The 17,904-nt window shown below is 34.5% G+C and overlaps 1 protein-coding gene across 1 annotated transcript in view; it reads right to left on the bottom strand.

Annotated features, from left to right (window-relative positions):
* EYS (eyes shut homolog) overlaps positions 1–17,904 on the bottom strand; it is a 1,591,612-nt gene that overhangs the window by 1,280,369 nt on the left and 293,339 nt on the right. The window lies entirely within an intron of this gene.

The following is a 17,904-nucleotide window of genomic DNA, read 5'->3' on the forward strand; positions in this document are numbered from 1 at the left end:
CTTGAAGGGCTTGTGTTATAATGATTAAGAGCCTCAGAGACACCTGAGTTCAAATCCAGGCTTTGACAACTATAAGCTATTTACTTCTGAAATGTTCCTAAACTTTCTGAACATTAGTTGTCAAGCAAAAAATGAAGACATTGATACATATATTTCTACTGATAATATGGTTAAAGTAGATACCATATAAAGTGTTTAGTGCATTCAAATACTATCATCAGTAGTAATAGAATTGTTGTTGCTATTGTTGCAAGTTCATAATGAAGGCATGTCATGTGCTCAAATATAACTGCTTCATTAATAAAGGCTTTTTCACAATTTTATAAAATGGACAATAATACTATGTCCACATTTAAATAGATGAGAAAACAGTTCCCTAAGAAGATATATTTTCTTATCCAAGTTCACAAGGTTGATGACTGGCAGGTATAAATTTAGAACAAAAATTGTCTGTGTTTTCTTTGAATGCTTTCTTTACTATACATTTTATGTTTCCAATTTATGATGATCTAATCCCATAAGTGTTTTCTATTTCTGAAAAAGATACAGTGTTCAAACTTTCACACATACTTGTGGCATCAGTTCATAAAATAAAGTATTTCTATGTATGTAAGGCAAACTTTTTATAAAGAACCAAATCATGGTTAAGCTAAACATGACCAATAAACTGGTGAAACAGCTTTCTGAAGTTTCCGAATTTGATTGCATTATAAAGACAAACAGGAGTGATAGCCACATATTTTATATTTTCCTTTTCTAGTCATTTAACTATAAAATACATTTCAGAATTGTTTGTTTGAGGACAGTATTTATTTGATAAGGATGTATGTATAAAGTAATTAACTTAAAATTCCCATGTTATGTGAGATTATCCAAGGAGCTAACCTTCACAAGTTGTGATATTTTTAGTTAATCCAATTCATATATTTTATATTCATCATGCATAAAATCCAGCAGTGATTCATTCATTCATCAAATATTTAACACCTACTGTTTACTGCAGTTAGGCATTTATTCAGTTAGCACAATGCCAGATGCTTAGGATAAACACATGTACAAGACAGACAAATCCACTACTTTCTCAAGATTTTAAATCTATTGACAACCTAATGTACTTTACTTATATTTTACCAAGAATTTTGCAAAATACTCCTTAATTTAGAAATAAGTTTATTTTTAATGATTAAAGAAAAGGTAACAGTTAGGTCAAATATGTCATAATTTTTCCAAATAAAATTGTTCCTGTGTTATGTCATATGTGATGTTAACACAAGCATATGTTTTTGATTTTGTTTTTAATATCTGCTTTTAAACAGAATTCTCACCAATCCCAGCTAGTACTGTGTTACATCTGAAAACATGCTACATATTCGCTCTGTGAGGCATCATTCCTTTGCAAAATGCAAATAAAATGGGATGAAAAAGATTGTAAAGAAGAGGCACAATATAAGAATACTTCCTTTTTCCAATCTCCTAGTAAGGAATATATAACTGGATAGAACTGCCTCTGTTTAGAGGAATAAAAGAAATATATTGAAGTCAGTAAATGCATTTTCTTTGAGTAACAGGGTTATCACACAGATATTTGTAGCTTTAGAGATGTCACTTCTATAGCTTCAGTGTCTTAGAAAAGGATTTCTGTGCTTCAAGATGAAGGTGGCTGACGTTCTGTTTCCCTAATATGAGAAAAGATGACTTATAAATGAAGATTTAAAGTACTTCAGTCAGCTTTGAAGTGGTCAAGCTGAACTCCCATCTCACCTAGTAAACTCTCACTGCCAGAATGTTTTCCAGTTCCAGAGGATAAATGACACTTGGTACCAGTGGTGAACGGACTTATGTCTTGGACCAGAAGTGATACTATAAATGAAAGTTAAAAGCAAACTTTGCCAACTCATGAAATAAACATCAGTCACAAGAAGTCATGTTCATTTTTAGTGTTCAAAACATCTTTATATTACACCATTAGGCTAAATGGTGTTTATATTACAAAAAATATTTTGTTTTGTTTTGATCAAAATCCTTTTCTACTCTTAAGCTGAGGAATAGTGGAACATTATTTCCACCTCTTCTGTCAGTTCTCCTTTTTGAATTTCTAAGTGGAGGAAGAGCTAAAGACAAAACTCCCACAAACAAAGAAACTAAAATTAAAATCTGTAACAGAATTATAATGAAGGCTAAAAAAGATATGAATTTATTCATATGTTTAATTAGTAGCAAAGGCATATTTTTTAAACACCATTAGCTAAGTCATTTACCATGTTAGTTTTAACCTAAATATTGGATAGACTCAATAGGAAATCAAAATTATTTAGTTCAAATAAAGGATAGCATCAGTTAAGTACATATTTACTTGATTAGAAGTGAGAAAAAAGGTGCATTCAACAAACTCAAACACCTTTAAAGACTCTGTAATTATGAATTATGATGTGATGCAGGTCTCAGTAAATTATGAATATACAATAACTACTTTGAACTGATTAAATGCCTATAAATACAATAGAGTATAATTTCCTGAAAAGATGTATACTAGTGGTAATTTACATTTCTGGATAAAATAGAAATTGTCACCAAGATCATATATTGAGAATTATTCTGTGCTTAGATAGGTAGCTAGGACTAAGAAACCACATTCTATAATGTCTAGAAAATATCTGTATAGATGTTTCAAATATAGAGAAGAATTAAAAAAAAAGATGTAGCATGCTAAAGTTAACTATAAACATTACCAACAGGAAGTATAAAATACCAAAAAGGTAGAGATAATGGTACAATTATAGTTTAAAACAGCAATCCCCAACTTTTTGGCACCAGGGACCGGTTTTACAGAAGACAATTTTTTTCATGGACGGGGTGGGGGAGGATGGCTCAGGCAGTAATGAAAGCTATGTGGAGCAATGGGGAGCAGCAGATGAAGCTTTGCATGCTCGCCTGCCACTCACCTCTTGCTGTGCAGCCCAGTTCCTAACAGAACCAGTATGAGTCTGCAGCCAGGGGTTGGGGACCCCTCATTTAAAAGATGGAGATATAAAGTATTAACCATTAAATAGTTTTGGCTTAAGACAATAGACTCAACTGACATACTAAGAGGAAAAAGCTAGGACCATGAGAAATAAAATGTGAGATTATAAGAATTTTCAGGTAGTTAAATATGTTGCATGAGCATGGAATATAAGAGTCCTATTAGATGAATTGAATGAACAGATACCTATTCAAAGGAAGTTTGTCTTTACTATAGAAGATGAAATATTCCTGCATACTGAAATATTTCTAAACAATTATTAATCAGATATTTAGATAATTTTCAACAATTATTTTATCAAGATTAAAAAAAGGAAAATGTGGGTTGTAAGAACAAAAGATAAATAAATTAATTAAAACTTCATGACAGGGCTTCCCTGGTGGCACATTTGTTGAGAGTCCGCCTGCCGATGTAGGGGACATGGTTTCATACCCTGGTCCGGGAAGATCCCACATGCCGTGTAGCAGCTGGGCCCGTGAGCCATGGCCGCTGAGCCTGCGTATCTGGGTCCTGTGCTCCACAACGGGAGAGGCCACGACAGTGAGAGGCCCACATACCGCAAAACAAAACAAAACAAAACAAAAAACTAACAAAAAAACCTTTATGACAAAGGGGAAAATCAGGCAAAGGAAGATGTAGTTACCAAAACATGTGGGTGTCCAATTATCTGTTGGAATTCTCATTTCATAAAAAAACATGTAATGTTTTTTTTTTAATATATGTTATCTCCCCTTCCAAATAGAATAGAAACTTTAGATTTAATTGCAGCTAAGTAGGAATTATTTACAGTGAATCTGATATGGAGAGCACTTAAGGAAAAACACAGCCATACCATCTCAAGTGAGAACAATTTGATAAAGCCAGATATGACCCAAATAATGGTATAGCAGATTCCTGAAACATAGGGATTAAAAACACGAGAATTTCAAGGCACAAGATTGCAGATTTTATGAAGTCAGTTATGTGTCAGTTTCACATCCTCTTCATTTTCTTGTTTAAAAAATGAATTTAAAAATAATGATGCAACATTTTATTAAGTCTATAAAAATTAAAGTCTCTGATTATTAAATTAGAGGTTATTTCAATGAAGAACAAAAATAAATAAATAAATTAAATAGTTATGTATAGGGTGCTCTAGGATAAATGCAGGTTTAAAATGACACAGTCAAAAGATAAAAGAAGAAAATTGTGAAGTCAGTGCTGCATATTGCTACACAGTTGACCCTTGAGAAACTCGGGCTTAAACTGAGGCTCCACCTACACGTGGATTTGTAACAGAGAGGAGCCAAATCTGATTAGTCAAATCTGATTACATGTTGGATCTGTTTCTTTTACTTTAAACAAACGCTTCCCTCTGTGTTTGTTCTCTAAAAGGATAAGTCTCTACATAATGGCCTGCCTCAGGGAACTCTGCCCTTCTGCCTGAATGTTAAACCAAAGTGCCTTTGTTCGGGGAAGCATCCTGACCCTGTCCACCTGTGGATTGCTGCAAGAAAGAAGAAATTAACACATCCCTACACGAGACTGGCCATTCCAGTGGATATTTGCAAAACGTATGGCCTTTTTACTTTACTTCCTCATCTCCTCCTCCTCTCTGTGCTATAAAAGAAACTGGCATCCAAGTCCCGATAAGATTGTTTATTGGGGACACTAGTCTGCCATCTTCTCATTCTGCCATCTTTCTGGATAAAGTCCTATTCCTTGCCTCAACACCTCATATCTGATTCATTGGCCTGTCATGCAGTGAACAGAATGAGCTTGGACTCAGTAAGAGATTTTTTTTAATAGTAAATTTCAATAGTAAATTTCAGTAGTAAATACTGCAATGCCACACTGTCTGCAGTTATTTGAATCCAAGGATGCAGAACCAGGGACATGGACGAACAAAGGCTGTGTAAGAACCTGGTATAGGAAAGCTGACTATACATTATACCTGGATTTTCCACTGTGCTCACTGCCATGTTCAAGAGTCAACCTCGAGTTTTGCACCAAATAATATGATTTGAATGATTGTATAATTGATGCATCAAATACAAAGAGGTTTGCAAAAACTGCAAAGGATGACAAAAAGGGCAACAAAAGTATGTTGCTGTCAAAACAGAAAAGAAAGTTCTAGAGTCCAAAACTGGAGAGTTTTATTTGTTTTGTTTTACTTATTTTGAGATGTGAGGAAATTGTAAGTGAATAGTCACAGGATTGTTTGGGGACAGAGTTGGAAATCCATTGCTGACCTTATTTCTTCCACCAAATTAGCACTGCTTCTAAAAGAGTCCCAGGGTGGAAAAGAAAAATTAAAAAGAGCCCAGGGCATATTATACGAATCGTAAAATAGCTGAATGTTGATGAGAGGAAGCAATGTTAATTGATCTTGTTTTTAATCACTCAAGGAATGTAATTAGAAGGGTGGAATCAAAAGATGAAATTAGGGGAACCTAGATATTCATTCTAAATATGAGTGAATTTTCAAAATTATTATTCAAAGATGAAATGCGGCACCTTGGGAAGTATTGGATTACTTATCAGAGGACATTCTTGTGTTTAAGGGGGACAAACATAAGCAGAAGTGCTGGAGTTGATATTCAAAAATCACTGGGATGGTTAGACTAAGTGAAATTTTATTTTTTACAAGTCTGTAATTAAAACTGCATGCTGAAAGTGATCAACTTTTAGGAAATGGCAAGCATCCATTGGCTCGATTACTTTATAGCTGAATTCTTTACGATTTGGGGAGCTGTTCAAACAAGACTTTGTGTTAAGGTTGAAGGATGAGACAACATATATTTTAAAATATTTCTATTTCCTTTTAATGAGTTAAGAAAATAGAAATGATAAACCACTGTGTATCTGATACTGTGGTATGTATTCAGAAAGTGAGTGCTAAATAAATGCAAGGCAGAGTAAATCTAGCTTCTAGCAAAAAGAGTTAAGAAGACTGGTCCTTTCAAAGTACTCAGTTCCTCATTCTAAATTTTCCAACATGTCATTCATTGACTGATTGATTTTCCTTTTCATTCCTTCACTTGAAATCTAAAACTCAGTTCTACAGAGTTTGGTTTATATATACTATTAAGAAAGGTAGGAACAGCTAAATCTTAAGCAGTAAATTACCTCAGACAGCAAATACTATGTATTCACGATGTTCTGTTTGACCTTCTTGCATTTACTGACTTATTGGTCATTGAGATGATGACTCACCTCTAAAGTAGACTGTCCTGTACCAAACTGTCTGCCTTCTAGCTTGGAGTCACAGTTCATCTTGACCTTTCTGTTTGTATAAGTATCAGATAATGACCTTATTTGTCACTATATTGCAGTCCCTAGTTATCAACTTGGCATTTATGGTCACATTTCCATTTACAGCCTGGAGCTGACATATTCCCCAGACTATACTATATGTTACTCATTAGCATTAGTGCCCTTTCTCTCTCTCTGTCTGAACTCATGGTCTAACATAAATCCTCCAGGTCTCCCAGACACATTGTGCTATGAAATTCTTAGGAACTCAAAGCAATTCACTAGAGAAGTAATTGCTTTATCTAAAATTATACTGCAAATCTTTATTTGCATACATGCTATTTTCTCATTAAAATATGATGTTTTCTTTCAAAAGAGAAAAGAAAAATCCATTACCTTTTATTGTGTTTACAAGAGTAAATGACAATGTGATGCATAGAAATAAAACCAAAAAACTATCTTCATACACTGCAGTACAATTAGAATTATGTAAATAGATCTAGAAGAGTTTTGAAGGTATTTAATTTTTTCTATATCTTTAATGACGTTGAGAAAATATATGTAGCTTGCATTTGAACAATTTAAAAGTAAGGTGACTTTTATTAATATTAATTTGTATCTCCTGAAGCAGGTTATTCATTTTCAATAGAGTATTATGCACTATCATCATGTTTATTCAAAGATGATTAAATAAATGACAACACATACTCTAAAATCAATTAGTGATTTAAATGTAGTGAAAGAATATTCGTCAAACAAGATGCTCATTTTCATTTTTTCTCAACCAAAGAAGTTTAAAGACATCATTGTCTTTTCTACTTTTTAATATAGCTATAAACAATACCCAATAATTAACATGCATATTTTATGTTTTTTAATTAAATTCACTTCAAGACCATAATTTATGTGTAAAAATAAGATAAATATACAAAATGTTTTTAAAACTTTAATACTAAACTTTTAATGAAAGTTTAATAAGACTAAGTTAAGCTTGTTTGATTAATTTCCCATAGATGAATGAAAATTTGAGTTAGTATGTTGAAGTTTAAAATTATGATTGTTGGCAAATGATGACAGCCTTTAAGAAAGAATATTTTCCTTTAATAAGGTTATAAAAATTAAAGTATGTTGTCAAATTACCATGATATATTTTACTTTTAAAAATGCCATTAATTATATGGGTCTAAATTGTTTTATTAGGTTATGATTGCTTAAACAGGACTCTATTTATAAATTATTTTTCTGTAAACTTATGCAACTGTAGGTGTGACAAAAATATCTAAATATGTGTAGTTTAAGCATTAGATACAGAGATTATTAGGCACAGTACTATTGTTGTTGATGGTGTCATTGTGGTTTTAACATAAGCAGTGTTTCTCAAAGTATGGTCTTTGGGACCAGTAGCATCAACATCACCTAGATGTAAGAAAAGCAAAATACTTGAGAGAACAGCAAAACCTTTGACTTTATCTTAGACTTAAAATCAGTAACTCTGGGGTTAGGTCAAGTAATGGATGTTTTAACAAGTCCACTGGATGATTTTGATAACATACTAAAGATTGAGATTAACTAACCTAGGAGTTCTCAAATGTGGTGAAATATTAGAATTATCAGATGAGTTAAAATAAGTAGATGCATAAGTCTCCTCCTATAACAATTAAAATACATAATCTAGCAATAAGACCAGCATTTGTTAAAGCACCTGATTTTAATGTGTAGCCAGAATTGAGAACCACTGGTCCGACCTAACACCCAAGAGAGCTTATTTCATTCCTCTTTCACTTCTCTGGACCTGAAGGCATGCCTGTCCTTTCATTGACATTTTGATTAAAATATTACTGCCTGATCAGCAAACTTTAATATCTAATACCAATCTTTCCATTTTTTGTCTGACGTCCAGATGGGACCCATACCATTGACTTATTTTTGCATTATAATTGCTATACCAATTTAGTACACATATAACATATTACTAGTAATTGCCATCAAATATAAATGTGTGATGCAAGTTTCATTGCTCCTCTAGACTATCCATCTTATCCCATAAGATCAGCTTCCTAATGCATATTTAGGCGGAGTTAATCACATTATGACTATATGATTATATTAATCATATAATCCACATATGGAGGTTTGTCATAAATACACTTTATTTGCTGTTCATTTAAGAACTTAGCTATTTCCAACTATACTACTATGCTACAGCATTAATCTTTACCTTCAGAAATAAAGCTAATCTATATTGAGATTATAGAACTTTAAAACTGACATAGAACTGCAGGCAAACAGTAATACTTTAGGACAATCTGACAAACTCCCAGTCATGCCAGGGATTTGTTAGACATTTGAAAAGTTTGAATGCCCAGACATTTTAAGTAACCGGTTTCTTTTAGCAATTGTGTTATTCATTACTCCAAGCTCAATGTTTCTCAAAAAAAAAAAAAAAAGTGTCCTATCTAAGAATTAAGGGATAGGTTTGTATTCTACAAAATTATGAATACAACAATTTATTTGGCAAGTAGATAGTTTTTTCAAAGAATTTCATGTTTACAATGTTCAATCCTGAGTTAAGAGTTTGTAACATTGTAATAATCCCCAATGTTGTTCTAAAGCAAAAATAGACAATGATGTTTTGAATGTTGTATAAAATGAATTTATGCTTGGTTTGAATAATAGATTGTTTTACAAAATTCTTCCAATGTGTCCTTCAAATTTTAGAATCTATATTGTTTTTTCCTTCTTTCTTTACTATATTCAATACAATACCAACCACTGATAGTTTTCCACGGAATATCTCTCAGATATCTCTCATAAATAACCTTTATTTATTGCAAGACTCATAGCATTATGTCCACAATTCAATTCAGTACTAACACATTGTCCTGCTTCTGGTTTCTCTCAGGTGTCCTAAATAGTGATGTGGCATAATTTTAAAAAGTAAGAATGTTTCCCATCATGAAATAAACAAAAAGAAAGCTCTGTTACACCTATCTTCAGGTGTACACCCACATTAGTTCAATGCCCAGTACCAGTTCGTTTCTCACCAACTCACTTCTTCTTATTCCTTTACTTTCTTCTTCTCCTAAAATGCATGTCACAGTCTCACCTTGTATAATATTATGACCTCTCCTCAGAGGTCTGGGTTGACTAAAAATATTACAAAAATGTGTGTTTACTTATCAGCATAAAATCATGAATCATGCAGCCTATAAGATCATCTTTATTTTCTCTTTAAGAATTTGAGAATAATACATTTTTTTCTATTTGAAAATCTGTGGAATAAAATAATATTTCTTCAAATACAAATATTATTCATCTCTGAATATGTTTAAAAAAATAAATACTAATTTTGTGTGAGATGTAAATGTTCTAGAAACAGGAATAAGAACATAAACATAACATGAAACCTTGTCTACAGGCAAACAAATTTCAGTATTTGCATTATATTTTGGTTTAGAGTATATACATAGTGCACTTTTATATAAAATATTTCATTTTAATCATTGTTTTGAAGAAATATATTTGGATAATTGCATACAGAATTTATATGTGATGTAGGTTTGTATGCATTTTATCAAATACAATAATTGCTAAACTTATATCTAACAATTTCAATAACAGTTTATCTGCTAGAAATCAGCCTTGTGTCTGCTGAAACAAAGTTTGCTCACTCTTTCTGTTGATCATATTTTCATACTCTTGTATTTTAGTTATTTAGGAAAACTTTGAAAAGTATTTCTGAGTAATAATTATATTAAGCAAAGAGTCTATATTTGTAGTGTACTTGTTTTGATATTGTACAAGGCACACACATACACTATTTCTTGTGTCTATGAAAATCTACTTACACTTTCTTTTATAAAGAATTCTTTGATTTTCTTTAATTAACTACTTATTTAAATATTCTTTGACAGTGTGTTTGGTAGGAAATTTAAGAACATAAATATTTATGTGTATATTTACACCTGTATAAACATACATATATGATATAGATGATGTATAATCTATACATAGATACCTATATAAATATATATGTATAGTTACATTTAAAGTCTACACTTCATATTTTATTTGGAGGAAGTAGTCTTACATTTTTATATGCCAATTTCTTCTTATTTTAAAACATGCCCTAACAATGTCTATGAAACATTACAGCACCCTCTATAAAGGCAAGAGAGATGGGGTGAGAGTTACTTTCTTACCTGTGAATGAATCCCTTGCTCCTGGGTTTCCTGAAGCCGTGGAGATTCAAAGAAACTACATGAGCATGTGATTCCTCTATAGGACACCATGTACCTACAAGTGTGGGCTATTTGACATGCTACTGTGAGAGCTGGAAAATTATCATCTTTGGAGAGATTAATTAAAGAATGTCTTTGCTCATAAATGAGGGAACAGTGACTTTCCTTTACTAGCTAAGAGAACAAAAAATATTTTAAAAATTTATTCATAGATGACTATGAGACAAGGAGAGTGAAACTGGTAATAGCGACCAAGGTCTTAGTGCTTACAGACCATACAGCAACCTGATCATATCATCATGAACTGAAACATCATGGAAATGGGCTACCTACTCAGTCAATTGTGGAATGGAACACTTATTAGATAAAAATTAAACATGAAAAATGTCCTTATCTAGTATATGTAGGTGATGCAAAATATTTGCTGAGAATATTAAAATAATTTGAAAAATCATGGATCTGAAAATAATATGATCTGTTGACACACTGTTTTGGTCAACTTAAAGCAAATGCAGCCTCTTAAAATGTATATTTTGAAAAAGACTTATCTTACTCACAAAATAGATGTTTCTGCATGTATCTGACATATAAGGTACATGGAGTGGATATCCATTGTGTCAGGATGTGTGATGGTAATTAGATAAAAAGTCTCTATACTTGACTGTGCAGTGGGAAGAATTATGGAAGAGTTGATAGAATAATGTCATGATAAAATTTATATTTTAGAAAGATAGCCCTGGTCATAGCATTGAGAGTAAATTTGGGTCGGGAAAATTGAATCAAAGAAGATCATCTAATACTTAAGAAAAGTGATTACAGAAATCAGAACCACACCAAATGTAGTGCGTATTAAATTTTGAGATTGGGTTGGGAAAATGGAGTAGATGGAATTACTGGACTTAGTAGTTAATTGTAAGCTAAACCAGGAGTGGGAAGAAAATGTTACTAAAATATTTTATGCGGCTCTTTGCAGGAAGCTGCCCACGAGTAAGAAACCAATTTTCTTTTCAACTGAAGAAAAGTTACCGTGTAACTAACCTTAAACCCGGCACCCCCATGCTTTACAAATCTGTGGCCCAAGCATACCTTTCAAATATTTGATCACACAATACCTTGCCTATTCTGTTGTTTTTTTCTGCAGGTCAAAGAAGTAGAAATAAAGAATAAGTAATCCACAGATGACTGGATCTCTTCCCTAGCTTTCCCTTCAGTAATCTCGCGAACACACTGTGTGTTTAAACTGTGAGCAAGATAACATCTAGACTTCACGAGGAGTCAGAGGAGTTGAAAAGCTTGCCAGCAGTGGTGGGTGGTGACAAGTCTGATCCACATCTTAGTGATTAACTGAGACTACTTCTCTTTTTCCATTTAAAAAATTTCACGGCCAAGCAGAATCTTCAGAGTTGTTTTTTGGGAGACCCTGAGTCCACAATATCCCCGTATCACTGACTTTCTGATTAAAAGCAACTTTCCTTTCTACCAACATTTGCCTCTGTCCCTATTGATTTTTGAGCGGCGAGCAGCCAGACCTGAGTTAGGTAACAATAAAAATCCAATATTAGATTTTTTTTGTAATTTATTTAAATAGAGAGAAGGAAAAATTTTCATAATAAAGGAATAATGAGTTACATTTGGTCTTTGTTGAGTTTTATGTATGTGCTCTAATTTATGACTTTTGATATCATTAGAAACACTAAGTAGAGAACAAAATAATACCTGCTTTTTTACTTTTGATTGTGTTGGAAATTTCATCACCATTATTATTTTCCTATTTCTACCTTAATTATTCAAGTGTATAATAGCTCCTGTTATGTGTTGTTTTTCTCCCCAAATTGTTGAGAAAACCTCCTAGTAGTGTGGAAACAAACCACGTTATCTTTTTTTTTCTTTTTTTGGTTCACCAACTATTTTCTCACAGACATCTACATAATTTGCACATGTTTCACACGTTAATTTTGGTTGCTAAATTTTGGTTTGCCAAAGGTGGTTTCTATAGCTACTGTGGTTGCTTACACTATTTATTCTATAGCCCCAGTGTTCATTATATTTTCATCTCCCAAAAAGCACAACTCATTTTCAAATTCAAGCTTATTTGTTACATTATCAGTGTGAGATATTTTTCACCTCCACTTCATGTATGGAATAAGAGATTCAGCATTAGAGCAATTTGTTAAAGATAGGTCTAGAACAACAGATTTTCTGACAAACACATTAATGTGACTTTCATTCCATTGTACCTATTCTCAGGTCAAATATTTGATTATGCTTAGCATTTTATCATGTTTTTTCTTTAAACCTGGATACTAATAATCATGAAACTCCCTGGTTATGAAAAATGTTAACCCTACATTGTGAGTTGATATTTATGTCATAGTCATCCCTTCAAATAAAGTAAGTTAAATGTAATATTTTAGGCCATATTTATGATAGATTTTCAAAGCTATCTAGGAAGGACAGACATCAACTGATTTACCGTAATGATGAGCTACCTTAATAAATTCTCATATCACAATCACCTAAAAAGAAAGTAGAGGAGATGAAACTTCTATCTTGTAATTTTCAATCTGCAATTATACCTCATCAACATAAATTGTAAAACTATGAGAATGTTAAAAATAAAAACAAATTTAAAAAATTCAAATCCCTCTGCTTTTTGCTTTTGTGTGTGTGTGTGTGGGGGGAATCTGAGTAAGAAACAAGTCTATCAACAATAGTACTGAGCCTAAGACTCTCTCACTACCCGAAATGAGTAATTCTAAGACTAACTGAAAAATAATGAAAACTTATATGAAAAATTATAACCTCATCCAAAAATACTGGAATGGCCCATAAACTCAAGTAATGTTATAAATATGATTCAATGAATAGCATACATTACATTGTGAATTCCTGTATGCTTACATCAAGTTAATTCCCAGTAATTCAATTAAATGAATACAATTTAAGAGGAGAGATTCCCTTAATAATGTAACAGTGCAGTTTCTGGTTAAAATATATGACAGATTTTATGGTTATTTATTCAAACCTCTACTAACTTCAGTGGATATTGCTTTACGAGTTTTGCAGTAAGAAGCAAGCAGACGTTCAGTGAAGCAGCTATCTCTCTACCAGTTGCAGATAATAAAATACTTTACAGTAAGTAGTCATTTGTATGAGATTAAAGTTGTCCTTCATAAAGTCCTGGAGCTGTATATTTTTAGTATTTGCTTCCACCCTTATGGCATGCAAATACAATCATTTTACCGAAGTGCTTAGCATGTTTCTACACCTTCTAAATGGGTGAAAATGAATTGTGATAGCACAAAGTATTAATATGGAATGCCACAATATTGCTCACATAATACAGCTTTCCTTTTAGAGGATTTGAAAACCTCAATCTTGCTGTTGCAAGCCTCTTCTTGGTTGGGCACAGAAGCAGACATTTGAAGTACTAAATGTTCTCCCTCCTTTGAAAATGGCCTTTCTCTTTAGGGATCAGAATGATAATACTGCTTGCCAAAACAATATTTGCAGATTCAAAGAACAAAATATTCATCTCAGTTAAATCTACCTCTGTTGCTTTACAGCTTCTGAAATTTAGGAAAAGGACAAGACTCTCTCCATGAATAATAAAATGAGAAGTTGCCATTCTATCTTCCAATGTATAGAGCTGTTTCTCTTTCAATGTTATGCAGTGTATTGGGTCGAAGAAGGAAAGAAAGATTTATGGAAGATGAATAATTTTAGTCCCATAGGTGTCTCGTGACAAGAATAATGGGAGACGGGGAGTAGCATCTGCGGTAAGGGGACTGCGTGGAGCGGTGACCACCTCTCAGTGGGTGCCGCACATCAGTGGGGTGCTCTCTGCACAAGGGCAATGACTGGCACCTGGACCGTGATGTGGTGCTTCGAAGGGCAGAGGGTCTGCTTATGGCTGCCCCTTCCCCCACCAAGCGTCGTTATACACCTAAGCCCTTGAGGAGATAGGAGGGAAACTGTTTTGAGTCATAGGAGTGTGACTGAATTCAAGTTTAGATTCCAATTCCATAAAAAGAAAACAAGATGACTGGATTTATCACTAAGACAGTATGTTTGTATCTACATCAAGCAGAATGGGGCTGGTGACTGAAGCTGTTATACAAACATGAAAGCTACACTTTTGCAAATCTGAGTTTGTGTTTGTTACATCTGGATCTATTACACAGGAGATATTTCCTGCAGCCCTGTCTGTGTGTGCCCGCCTCAGTGTTCCAGGGCTGCCATGAGCAGTTCAGCCCCCACCACCACCCAGGCCTCCTTCCTCCCAGGGAACCTCCCTACTCTCCTTTAGAGTCAGGTGTGGTCATTATGCATCCTTGGCCAGACAAGGGCCAAGGGTGAGGAGAGTGATATGAATCACTTTCAGACAGAAACCAGTAATTGCCAGGCCAAGGCTTTCCTGGGTTTCCTTCTCCAAATCAATGGCCAGAGTGGAAATATGGGCCGTGCAAAGGAGCATTGCAAAGCCTACGCACATGACAGCATCCCCAAGGGTCATCTGAACCCACATGGAATTCCTATGAGTGAGGAGTCAATCTTTGCTGCTTTAAGCTCCTGAGGCTGTGGGTTGTTACTGTACTATTACTTAACCTAACCCAAGTGACCCACAGGCTAGAACGCTCTTGTGAAACCTGCTTTCTTTACAGCCAGAGCTCTTTCCAACATCATCCAAATTAGACCATGTGACTTCGGAAGCTCTTTTGGGTGTTGCCAATCCAGAATTAAAGCCAGTGTAGGTAAAACGTGGGTAAGTTATGGTATTTGCTTTAGTGAGGCAATGTCTTCACAGAATGCTGAGCACTGCAGCCTTTCACCCACTCACTATGGAAGGGAGTAATCTACAGACTGCTTCAGATGACCCCCACATCTCCACCTCACTGCTCAGACAATTGAGCAGGGCTTTCCAAGGAGTCCCTCCTCTGTCCACATGAACCACAAGAGGAAATAAATAGCATCAAGGAGAATTTGGCCAGGGAATTTAAGCACCAACATATTTTCCATTAAATATATGAGAGTTTAACAACAAAAAAATAATATGTTTATATGTTTATAGGAAATAATGGTATTCAACATTCAATTAAAGAAAAGAAAAAGCAAAAACAGAGGGGCAATGTAAAGAATTTCCAAGGAAGAGTCTGACAAAACAAAATAATTTTTAAATGTCTTGTTAATGTTAAGGCACTGATGTTGGTGCTAGAGATAGAGTAACACCAGATCTCTTTTCTCCTATCTTATGCAACATATTTTGGGGGACAGGAAAGGTGGGAGACTGTGGCATTGAGAAGGTGGAAGGGAGAAAAACAATGAATAAAAGACAAAGCAAAACAAAAAAAAACATGAGCTTGATAACCACAGACAATGATAACTACAAGAAGAAATGAAACTAGTAATATGAGGAAGAATGCAGAAGAATCAGTGTTGTGAGCGATTGAGACGGAGTGGTTGGAACAGGAGAAAGTTCACTGAAACTTGACTGATATGAAGAATTCAGTGTTTGGAATTTTTGTTCTCTATATGAGATTGGTTGGTTTCACTTGAGTCACAGGAAATATTCTAGTGCACCTGAAGTGTTCTGAACTTGGAAAGAATTGCATGAGATGTTGAGAGAGATGTGGAAGGGGGCCCTGGTGGCCACATGATGAGTCCAGTGAGGTTTCATTTAGAGAAACAACCCAGTTGTGAACTCTCTACTGAGCAAAATAAGTGTAAAAGAGCCAGGTGTATGTTGTAATGCTAAATACAGATCTTTTTAATTAGGTGTGTTAATAAATAAGAGACTGTGGTTGGCCCTCTGAACATTTTTTTTTTAAGAAGATGTTGGGGGTAGGATTTGAGTAATCTATTGATTTATTTTTGCTGTATTGGGTCTTCGTTTCTGTGTGAGGGCTTTCTCTAGTTGTGACAAGCAGGGGATCACTCTTCATCGCGGTGCATGGGCCTCTCACTATCGCAGCCTCTCTTGTTGTAGAACACAGGCTCCAGACACGCAGGCTCAGTAGTTGTGGCTCACGGGCCTAGTTACTCCATGGGATGTGGGATCCTCCCAGACAAGGGCTTGAACCCGTGCCCCCTGCATTAGCAGGCATATTCTCAACCACTGCGTGACCAGGGAAGCCCCTGAAGTATTATTAAACGGTCTGTGTTGACTTGTGTAAGGAGTCCCAGTGCATTTGGTATCACGTGTTCCCAGTTCTTCAAGCTAACTGGATACGTCCTACAGCTCCATCTCTGTACCTATGATCTCTGTGAATTGTGTCATGTGCACACAGTTCAATAACCAGCCTCTGATAGACTAGCAAGGCTAAATGGAGCAGTCTGTATTTTATTCTGACAGATGAAGAGCCACAAGAGAGTTTTAAGCTAGGGAGTAACAAATGCATCCATATTTTAGTGGGACTACTCTGGCTACTTTGTGATAAATGGGTTACTAGAAGGCAAAGTCACAGCAGGGTGACTAGCTTGGAGACTGTTATAAAGGATTACAAATAATCAAGTCTTACAGGGGCTCTAAGGGAAAAGGAACCAAGTTGTCATTGAGCTAAAGATACCAGAAGATGTGTTAAGGTAGAAATTAAGTGGAATCTTAAAATTCTTAAAGAAAAAGTCTATTGTAAATAATATAATATTATTTATTTATATTATATATAAAAATTTATATATAATATAATATATATATATATATATATATATATATTTAAATCCCCAGTTAAGAAATTTCTTCTCCAAGTCTTAATGAGCCACTGCCCTTGAACTCTGCTGTACCGCTTGAGGCTCCGGGAGTGCAGTCTGTTTGGGAATACTTCTACCTGGGAGAACACTAGGGAAGCTCAAAGCTAAACACCTGTGAGTTATTTCCAGTAAAAGACACAAGGAGCCACCAACCCTAAATTTCATCATGGAGAGGGATGGCAATAGATGTTGTGGCTGCACTGTCATGGTTCAATTCTTGTTAGACCTGAGTCACGAGCAAATATTACCAGTCGTTGGTCACCCACAGAGACACCCCATAATCCTCAGACGCTCCCAGTCAACATAGGCACCCAAACACTTCCAGGGTGCTCCCTGAGATCTGCTTCCTGCTAAGAAGAAAATTCCATGTTCTCAATTTCTTAGCCTTTCATGTATTTCTCTGGATCTTAAAACAGTTGTTCTCTACCCTGGATGCATATTGTAATCACAACAAAACAAAAAACAAGCAAACAAATAAAACTCTATCTCTGCTCTGTGTGCAGACCAGTTGAAACCCGAAAATCTAGGAGATCTGAATATTAGCATTTTTAAAGCTCCTCAAGTGAGTATAACATGTTTCCAGGAAAACAGCTTTAAAGGAAAACTAATTTTCTGCAGAGAACCAGCTTCCCATGCCACCTTCTAAGCCAAAGCTCTTTT

This window comes from Mesoplodon densirostris, chromosome 12 (genome assembly GCF_025265405.1).
Source record: "Mesoplodon densirostris isolate mMesDen1 chromosome 12, mMesDen1 primary haplotype, whole genome shotgun sequence".
Classification (NCBI taxonomy): domain Eukaryota; kingdom Metazoa; phylum Chordata; class Mammalia; order Artiodactyla; family Ziphiidae; genus Mesoplodon; species Mesoplodon densirostris.